We start from the raw sequence: 11,089 nt of genomic DNA on the forward strand, positions 1-11,089 counted from the left end.
GGTTAATAGTTTATTATTGCCCCAAACCACATTGCTAGTCCTGGAGCAGAGACTGCAATCTTGTTCTCCAGGCAGAGAAAAGCTTGAGGAGAGGTGTGTCCTCAAAGACAACTTGGGATGTTAGTGAGAAGCAGGGCAGTGGTAGTCACTCAATTCTTTCATTTCCTTCTTGTCTTTTATTTTCTATTTATTTTTATTGTTGTAAAATACATATAACAAAATTTACCATCTACCATGAATTCTGAGTCTATCTAGAAGTAAAGTTCCTTAGCATATTCTTGATTACACAAAGATAGTTTTTATAATTTGGAAATCTTTGAGGTACTTTGGAGAAGAAGAACTAAATAACGAATGATCTCCATCATAGACTTCTTGCTCCTAGTACTTTGGAGAGGAAGAACTAAACAAGGAATGATCTCCAACATAGAAACTTCTTGCTCCTGTTGCCTCTATCTAGAAGGCAGAGTCCCAAGCAAGTTTACAATAACATCATGAGGGTCCCCACTGGGGTGTGAGGAGCTCCTTCCAGGGCATTGGTTGAAGGCAGTGGTGCTGTTGATGCAAGGATACCCCCAGAATTGGCATTCAGCCAGGGAAGCCAAGTGGATACTTTGCTTGTACCAGAAAGAATTCAAGAGCAAGCCAAAAGAGTAATGTGAAAGCAAGTGTATTAAGGAAACAAAAAGAAGGCTACCCCCGTAGTCAGGGTAGCACCAGGGGACAGGGCAGCTAGCTGGCTATTTTATGGCTATTTCTTGATTATATGCTAAATGAGGGGTCGATTATTTCTTTAGTTATCTGGGAAAGAGGCAGGAGCTTGTGGACCGGGGATTTATCTACCTTACAGAAGATACAGAGTAACTCTTGGGCATTGCCATGGCATTTATAAACAGTCATTGCTCTGGTGGTAGTCTTTTAGCATGCCAATGCATAATAATTAGCATATAATGAGCAATGAAGGTAACCAGAGGTAGCTTTTATGCCATTTTCCTTCTAGCTGGTTTGGGCTTTTTAAAAACAATTTTTAAATTTTTTTTAAGGAATCTTGTACGGGGTACTGTGACCTGTGTCTTGGGGACCTAGCATCCTGTTTGTCTTGAGAAACTAGTCCTGCCAAACTCCTATCTCACTGTGAGTAATGAGCAAGAAAAGTTTTTTTTCCCTTTCGGGGTTCTTCAGTATTTCAAGCCTTGATTGTGAGCAGTTTAAGGAGACGTCCTGGGTATGTGTCTGTTCAGCTCTGCAAGCGCTGGCATCTCCTGGCTGGTTTGGGACCCACTGAACCCTGCTATTGGCAGAATCCATCTTTTTTTTTTTTCGAGAGGGAGTTTCGCTCTTGTTGCCAGGTTGGAGGCCAATGGCGCGATCTCGGCTCACTGCAACCTCAGCCTCCCAGGTTCAAGTGATTCTCCTGCCTTAGCCTCTCAAGTAGCTTGGATTACAGGCATGCACCACCATGCCTGGCTAATTTTGTATTTTTAGTAGAGACGGGGCTCACCATGTTGACCTGGCTGGTCTCGAACTCCTGACCTCATGTGACCCATTTGCCTCAGCCTTCCAAAGTGCTGGGATTACAGGCGCGAGCTACCATGGCTGGCCTAATCCATCTTGTCTTAAAGCGACTGGAGCTCCTTTGTGGTTTCAGCCACTGACTTCTGGACATGTGGGTTTTGATGGCGATTGGGTCCCTCTTGAGTCTGAGAACAACTCTGAGCCTGCTGGAAACCCAAAACAGCAGCCCACACACACCTGATTTTACATCCTCACAGAGCAAAGGGCATTGGCAGGAGTGGTGTTCAACACAGCAAGTGATCTAGTGCCCAGGCACAGGTTTGTTCTTGGTCCTGTCCTGGTGGCATGTGACAAGCACTCTGGACCTGCCTACCTCCACGACTGTTCTTCCAGGGTTGGTGGACAGAACTCCATGGGTTCAGCCTTGTGATGAGGCCAGCCATGTGGCTGAACTAGGAAAAGAGGTAAATGACTCAGGCTAGTACTGAGTGTGTGTGTGTGTCTGTGGGTGGGTGTTTGAGATGGAGTCCTGCTCTGTCACTCAGGCTGGAGTGCTGTCGCGTGATCTTGGCTCACTGCAACCTCTGCCTCTTGGGTTCAAGCGATTCTCCTGCCTCAGCCTCCTGAGTAGCTGAGACTACAGGTGCGTGCCACCACCCCCGGCTAATTTTTGTATTTTTAGTAGAGATAGGGTTTCACCATGTTGGTCAGGCTGGTCTTGAACTCCTGACCTCGTCATCTGCCAGCCTTGGCCTCCCAAAGTGCTAGGATTACAGGCATGAGCCACCACGCCGGCCTGAGTGTGTTTTTATAATATGCTTTTTCTTGTATATAGGCCAGAAACCAGCTATTCAAATAAGCAGGAGATTAACACTAATTTGCCTTGCAAATCAGTTCAGAGTAGGATTAAGGTGAACATTGTATCATTCTGGAAGATACTCTGAAAACGCTGCTGGGTTGCTATGATTGAATCAGCCAAGGAAAGAGAGCAATGGAGATGTCCCACTGCTGGCACGATCCAGTTACTCACTGTCCATTCACTATAGAAAGTGTGTCCTTATTTCAGGGCACCCTAGACAATTACACCTACTATGTCTCATTCTTCTTGCATATTTTAGAGGCATTGACTGGTTGTAGATAGGAGACACAATGAGGTTAGATCATAGTCCAAGATCAGAAAGCTAATTCTGCTAGAATCTGGATTCAGAATCCAGGTCCTGCAGCATGTCAATCACAATGAGTAATGAATAAAATATTAGTCTAGGCTACGTTGTGAAAAGGAGCATCCCATCTGTCTCTACTAAAAATACAAAAAAAAAAAAAAAAAAAGCCGGGCGTGGTGGTGGCTGCCTGTAGTCCCAGCTACACGGGAGGCTGAGGCAGGAGAATGGCGAGAACCTGGGAGGCGGAGCTTGTAGTGAGCCGAGATCACGCCACAGCCTGGGCGACAGAGCAAGACTCTGCCTCAAAAAGAAAAAAAAAAAAAAAAAAAAAAAAAAAAAAAAAAATGGAGCATCCCAGGACTTTTGTAAAGCCATACATTTTCTTCTTTCTTTCTTCCTTCCTTCTTTTTCTTTTTTCTTTTCTTTTCTTTTTTTTGTGTTTCACTTTTGTTGCCCAGGCTGGAGTTCAATGGCGCGATCTTGGCTCACTGCAACCTCCGCCTCGCAGGTTCAAGCGATTCTCCTGCTTCAGCCTCCCGAGTAGCTGGGATTACAGGCATGTGCCACCACGCCCAGCTAATTTTGTATTTTTAGTAGAGATGGTATCCATGTTGGCCAGGCTGGTCTAAAACTCCCGACCTCAGGTGATCCTCCCACCTTGGCCTCCCAAAATGTTGAGATTACAGGCGTGAGCCACTGCGCCCGGCAGCCATATATTTTCTATTTGTGTCTACACTCATCTAACTATATGAAAGGGAGACCTCAAGGGTGCTATGATTTTTATACCCAAGGGTATAATAAGTTGAATTGACTTAACATTTTTAACAGTGCTTTGTGCAGGCCCCAATCCTATTTTATGTAATTAGGTGCATTTTATTACTTATTGTCTTTTATCTCCTTTCATACTTCTACTGAAATTCTTATTACTATTTTATTTCCAGCTATTTTATTTTTATTTCTATTGTGTGTTTTGTAGCAATCAGTCTTATATGTGACACATTTTTTGTGTAGATTTTCAATTATTACAAAAAGTATTGGAGTGTGTATCTTGTTTATTATTTTCCATTTATTGACAAGTTTCTAAGATTTTTATAGGAACATTTTACCTGCTTCCAACTTCAGCATATCAGCTTCTGATGAGCCTCTGTCACACTTTCCCTCTCCAGTGTCCCACAGGGGAGACTCAGATGCAACCTAATCACCAATATCACATACATTAGTCTCATTCTCATGAGAATTTATTTAGGATATACATCATCCTCCAGCTGAACTGTGCATTGAAAATGCATAACCTAATTTTATGGAGTATTGCCAGATTGTTTTTTAAAATTGATTAAGTATTTGTCCTCCAAAAATAGATCATGATAATTACTGTATACATTTATTCCCTATAGACACTTGGATTGATCCAGTGTCTAATATTTGAGGCATGTTTCTGAAGAGAGAAGCCCAGGGTGGTTCAGCTGCTGTCTGATTTAGTGTTTACTGATTTCTGACAGCATCTTGTTTTAGGGAGCCAGTTTGCAATGTGGTTCAGAAAATCATTCCCTGACATTCCGTCTAAAATCTATGTCTACACATTTTTATCATATTTTAAGCGAATTTTATCCCATAATAGTTTTCTGCTTATACTATATGAGTGTTTTCTTTTCCTAAAACCCATAAAAGAAATTGACCAGTAATATCACATTTAATATGGTGAGTCTTAATCCATAGTTGAACCATTTGAATTTAGATTTGTCCATCTGAAGATAAAGTTGAATCTCAAGTTTTTGCAATATATCAATATATCCATGGTCACAGGACAAATAATAATATGTAAATGTTTCTTAAAAGTACTTCCAGAATGAGCTGAGGGTCTCTTAGCAGATGACAAAATACTATTGTAAGGTGTTCTCTGTTTCTTTGAAGAGAGAAAGGAATTCATCCTGCTTCCCCCTGCTCTGCTGAAAATGTATGAGATGTGGCCTAACTTTGTAGTTGTCATGCTAACTTACATGCATGAAAATCTGTGAATACCAACTGAATGCTAGTGTTCCCTGCCTCTTCTGTTTGGTACACTGGGGTTTTTGTTGTGAGAATTGTGTTATCTCCCAACAGTGGATATATTCTGTCCTTTTCTTCCTCCCAAGTGAACTGTGCTGAGAAGCAGTTATTCATAAGGCCTCTCAGAAGATGGTTTCATGAGATCAAACAACCATTAGTGTTCACAGCGGTTTCCAATTTGTGGAGTCAGTGTTCATACAAGTAGTAGGGGATTCTGTTTAAGAGAATTATAAAAATGTTTTAAGACAAATGTTTTACAAACTCTTTGGAAGTTTGCCTTACAGTTAAACTTTATTGGTTTAATAATAAAGTCACCTCTGGTCATACTTGATACTAAGCTTGGACAACTAGGAAGCACAGCATTGAATATGCTCATCCCTGACCCTCTCCTTTTTCTTCTCACTCCCACTTCCTAAGGACAGCACTCTTGAATAAAGCAATCTCACATGAGTGTTTATTTCAGTAATGTTTTTTTGGGGGAAGCCAGGCCATTAAAACATGCCTTTCTGCTCACCTTATGTACTTCACTGTTTTTCCCCTGCTGTTGGAATCCTCAAAAATTCACTCTGTATTAAAATTTGTTTCAGAGTACCTTCAAAAATAGAATGACTCAGGCCAATCTTGACTCTCGATATGCTGCAAATGAGACATGTTCCCTACATTTAAACAGTCTTTGACTGAGTGGTACAACTACATAGAAAGTCCTTTTTAAATGCCAACAAGTTTAAGTATTTATACGACCTTTTCGTGCGTCATTCCAATGCCCCCTCTTCAATTTTTTCATCATCCAATATCTTTCCCAAACCACAGGGCCAAATCAACTATATGTTAACATTCTGAATCCAGTAATATACTTTTAAAAAATGCATCATAATCTAATGGAGTTTATCAGGAACTCAACTTTGGTTTGGTATTTGAAAATCAATCTCTATTATTCTCCACATTAACAGCAGAAAAAATATACGATAATCTCAGTAGATACAAAAAATCTTTTAAAAAATTCAACCCTGCTTCATTAATATAAAAGTCATCTTAGCAAATTAGAAATTGCAAATTCCCTTAATTTGATAAAGCATTTCTATATGAGATGTACATCTAACATCTCATCAAATTGTGAAATACTGAAAACTGCCAATTTCTTATTGAAATAAGTAAACTGCCAATAACTGGACCCATTCTCTCACACCCTGCCCCACCCTATTACAGCCTGATCCAATAGAAACCCAAGGAGTTTCAATAGTGCCTTCTGGAATGATAAACTTTCCACCACAACCCTATCATGGTTTAAAGCAATTAGCAAGGTAATAAGTGTTAATCCCCACATGATTGGATTCTGGTATCCGACTTCCTGTACAAGACAGAATGCTATAAAAACCCACAGTCAGGGATGAATTGAGCCATTTGCTCTTTTCCTAGACTAGCTACTTGGCTGGACCTGGTCAAGCTTTGGGAGGCTGAGGCTATGGAGTTCCATCCATCAACCTTGGAAGAGTTGTCTTGGAGGCAGGCAGGTCCAGAGCCCCACATGCCATGGGACCTGAACCGAGAGCAAGTCTGGGCCTGGGCACTGGATAACTTCCCTGTGCTGAGCCGCCACTCCTGTCAATGCCATCAGCTCTGTGGGAGCTCTGCTGCGAGCTGGCTGCTGCACTGAGCCTCCACGAGGCACGAAGCCCTTCCCGGAGATGAGAGGGGCCAAAAACGGCCTCCAGACTCCCATTTTCAGGAGTCAGTGGCTGAAACCACAGACGGTCTCCAGTCCCCTCAAGAAGACGCAGATGCTACCGATGGTGTGTTCCAAAGCGGCCTGAAGCTGCCTGGAGATGCCAGCGCCTGCGGAGGTGGAAGTACACATGCCCAGGGCGCCCTCTGCAGTTCAGGACCCTCCCCCCCCGCCCCCCCGCCCCGGAAGCTGCTGAAAACCCAGGGTTCCATCAGGAAGGAACCCGTAAAGGAGAGGAACCCCAGCCTTTCTGCAGGCCTGCGACACGACCTGCTTAACTGCTGCCCTGGAAGGAGCCCGAGGCACTCCAGTGGGTGCCCTCATGGCGTCGCTGCGGACTTTTACACTGGAACTGTTCCTTGCACGCATAAGAGCCTTGAGGCCTCTGCTGTGGAGATCATTCTTTAATTTGTTCTTCCTCTCCTGAATGTCCTAAACATTTTTCATTTAGAAAAACTCTCTTCATGGAATGAATAATATGCAGTGTGCTAAGGAACTCTTCTTTTAGATCTACTTAAAATTGTGATGGTTCTTTTATTGAAATTATACACATTTTTTAAAGCCTTTTCCTTATTTTCCACCTGTGAAATCAAGACTGGTAAATCAAGATTGGTATAGATGGGCCCAAAGCTGACAGAATGGGGGCAGGGATCCAACTCAGAGCTTTTTTTTCCTTCTTCTTTTTCCTTTTTTTTTTTTCTTTTGAGGTGGGGTCTCACTTTTTTGCCCAGGCTGGCATGCAATGGTACGATCATGCTTTAGTCTAAATCCCAGGGGGCCTTTCAGGAGCTGTGGATACTAACAAGGTGGGAGGGGACAGCTGGGTGGATCACTTGCTGGAGTTTCGAAGCTGACTGTGACCTCCCAGATGAAGGCAGGAAACAGACATTAATAATGTTCTTTAAATCGAGCTCCCCAACATTTCTGGCACCAGGGATTGGTTGCGTGGAAGGCAATTTTTCCATGGATGGCTGGTAAGGGTTGGGGGGATGTTTTATGATGAAACTGTTCCACCTCAGATCTTCAGGCATTAGATTCTCATGAGGAGCATGCAAGGTAGATCCCTTGCAGTGCCAGTTCACATTCAGGTTGGTGCTCCTATGAGAATCTAATGACATAGTTGATCTGACAGGAGGCAGAGCCCAGGCAGTAATGCTTTCTTGCCTGCTGCTCACCTCCTCCTGTGTGGCCTGGTTCCTATTAGTCCACAGGCTGGTACTAGTCTGTTTCTGGGGGATTGAGACCCCTGCTTTAAATTATTTATAAGTTACATTGTATAATAATAAGTGGTGAAGGAGGAGGTTGGGATGCCCTTCACGTGGGGTTGATGGCACACAGTGAAGCTGGCTGGGATGCTGGGAGTCAGGTGGGGCAGGTGTAGCCTCTTTGTCTCATTTATCCTGCACTGCCCCGACATCTCTAAGGCTGCCTGTTCCATCATAATCTGGACTTCAGAGCATGACTTTGACCACTCATAGGAAACTGTTACAACAATTGGAATGCACAAATGCCCAAACCCTATGAACTTGAGCATGGCTGGGGTTGGTGTACTGGACAGACATAGATCCCTCTGGAGAGTTGCACAACCACAGACTTCTCCACCAAGAGTAGGAACTGCCTTCCATTGTGAAGTCTCTTATTGGTACAGCAAGAACCAAAACATGTGCTAGAATATTCTGTAGTTAATCCTATAGAGAAAACAATGGAACTTAAATCTACGAATATTTCATTTACAAATATGGTTTTAGTAGATGAGAGATATACACAAACCACATCATCAGGACACAGAAAAAAACTAGTTTGACTCAAGAAGCTGTAAGTAGTGAAAGGAAGCAGCCTCAGCAGATACCTTGAAAAAACCGGTGGCAAGAACAGTATCTTCAAATGCTAATAAAGGCTGAGAAGCACTGGAATGGGTCATACATAAATTACATGTTAATATTGAAGAATTGACAGCTTCCAAAAGAGGAAGCCTATGAATTCTGATGGTGGCTGCAGAATTTGTAAAGAATTGATAATGAATGTGTGTAGACAATATCAAGTACCTCGGGTCTCTCCAAGTTATATTTATTTTAAAAATGTAACTATATTTTAAGTACAATTATTAAAAAACAGGCAGATATAAGACTATGCAATTTTAGATAAAGAGAAATAGTTGCAAGACATCTAAATAAAAGGGATCATCTGAAATTAGTGTTGTTTGAAATGACTAATTTTGAGCATTCTAGTATTTATGTGAAAATTTAACAATTTCTTTGAAAGAAATTCTTTGAAAGAATTTTCAATTACTTTGAAAGAAACTAGATGTTGGCATTAAGTCAGGGTACATGTGTGGGATCGTTGTTTAGGTGAACATGTGTCATGGGGGTTTGCTGTATGCAGTATTTCATCACTGTGTTAGGCCATTTTCATACTGCTAGGAGAAATACTGGGTCATTTATAAAGTAAAAGAGGCTTAATGGACTCACAGTTCCATATGGCTGGAGGGGCCTCACAATCATGGCAGAAGGGAAAGGAGGAGCAAAGGCACGTCTTACATAGCACCATGCAACAGAGCATGTGCAGGGGAACTGCCCTTTGTAAGACCATCAGATCTCATAAGACTTATTCACTATCATGAGAACGGCATGGGAAAAACGTCCCCATGGTTCTATTACTTCCCACTTGGTCCCTCCCAACACACAAGGGGATTATGGGAGCTACAGTTCAAGATGAGATTTGGGTGGGGACACAGCCAAACCATATCAATCACTCAAGTATGGAGACTAGTACCCATTAGTTATTTTTCCTGCCTCTCTCTCCGTTTACCATCCACCCTCCGATAGGCTCCAGTGTCTGTTTTTCCCCTCTATATGTTCTTGTGTTCTCATCATCCAGCTCCCACTTATAAGTGGGAACAAAATTGACTTTATTTTTTTATTGTGAACTTCCTTGAAACTGTGCCCTCTGTGATGGAGATCATTCTTTATTTAGTGCTTCCTCTCCAAAGTGCCTTAAAGTTTTCACAATTATAAAAACTATCTTTATGCAATCAAGAATATGCTAAGGAGCTTTACTTTTAGGTTAACTCAGAATTCATAGTTCTTTATACATGACAACTGAAGACTATTCCTTATTCTCAACTTGTGGAATTGATTTGGATTGGGTGGAGTCAAGATTAGAAGTACATATAGGTGGGTAGGAGCATGAAAAAGTCTGTGATACAGGTCAGAATTGGAGGCTGAACTCCAGGGTGCCTTTGTATAGTTGTGGATGATACCAACAGAGTGGGAAGGGGCAGTGGACCACTGTGCTGGAGTTCTCTTGAAACTGACCATGACCTCCCTGGTGACAGAAAAGAACAGTCATCAATAAAATCTCCTTGAATGGTATGCAGTTTACATTAACAGGGTACAGGTGGAAATTAAATTTAGGGGGACATGAGGAAGACCCCCCAGCCCTGTGCCTTTTGAATTGATAGCCATGAGGTTCCAGGGTACCAGCTTCAGGTCAGACAATTCCAGGAAGCTGTAGACTCTTGCCAGTGTGAAGTTTGCCCACCTCAAGGATGCACATGAATTGTACTTTAAGATCCAGCAAAACTGAAGGCTCATGGGTATGGTCACTTGGCCCAGGGAGGCTATGCTCTCACAGTCTCCACCCATCTCAAGACTGGCAGCATCTGACACACTTCTTTCTGTAGGTGACTCAGGAGAAAGATTTATGCACCACCATAGCTTCAGCCTCTAGCCATGCACATCAAAATCTCTGGACTTAGATAAAAAGGCATACAGGAGAAATCACGCTTTGGGTTTTGAAATTTTACTGTCATGCAGATGTTAGAAATCAAGACCCAGAAACTAGGGGTTGGCATTAACTTTGTGTAGCTCTGAAGACATTTTTCTTTCCTATAGTGACAGTTCTAAATTTCAATGTAGAGAAGCTTAGGTGCCGCAATGTAATTCTGAAGTCTCACAGTCTGCTTTCCTTCTCTCCCTCTCCTTACTGATTGTCTAACTATAAAGAAAGCCACAGAGTTTGCCTTCAAAATAAAAACGTGGAAAACAGTATGGTGTCCCCTCAAAAATTAAAAATAGAATATCACTCAATCTAGCAAATCTGTTTCTGGGTATACATCCCAAATGTTTGAAAGCGGTGATTCAAAAAGGTATTTATACACCCATGTTTGTGGTATTATTATTATTATTATTATTATTATTATTATTATTATTTTTGAGACGGAGTCTCGCTCTGTCGCCCAGGCTGGAGTGCAGTGGCGCGATCTCGGCTCACTGCAAGCTCCGCCTCCCGGGTTCACACCATTCTCCTGCCTCAGCCTCCCGAGTAGCTGGGACTATGGGCGCCCGCCACCAAGCCCGGCTAATTTTTTGTATTTTTAGTAGAGACGGGGTTTCACCGTGTTAGCCAGGAAGGTCTCGATCTCCTGACCTCGTGATCCTCCCGCCTCGGCCTCTCAAAGTACTGGGATTACAGGCATGAGCCACCGCGCCCAGCCCATCTATAGCAATCTTGATCTACCAGCTCAAAAATCAACTCCACAGGTGGAGGATAAGGGAAAGGCTTTAATCAGAGTGTACAGTTTCAATGGAGGAACCATAGCAATTTTGAGTAGATCTAAAAGAACAGTTCCTAAGCATATTACATA

At 42.4% G+C, this 11,089-nt stretch overlaps 1 protein-coding gene across 1 annotated transcript in view; it reads right to left on the minus strand.

The window, feature by feature from the left end:
* The window catches only part of LOC129397783 (uncharacterized), a 119,941-nt gene that overhangs the window by 27,365 nt on the left and 81,487 nt on the right, over positions 1-11,089 (minus strand). The gene's annotated exons all lie outside the window — the stretch shown is intronic.

Source organism: Pan paniscus, chromosome 4 (assembly GCF_029289425.2).
Source record: "Pan paniscus chromosome 4, NHGRI_mPanPan1-v2.0_pri, whole genome shotgun sequence".
NCBI lineage: Eukaryota > Metazoa > Chordata > Mammalia > Primates > Hominidae > Pan > Pan paniscus.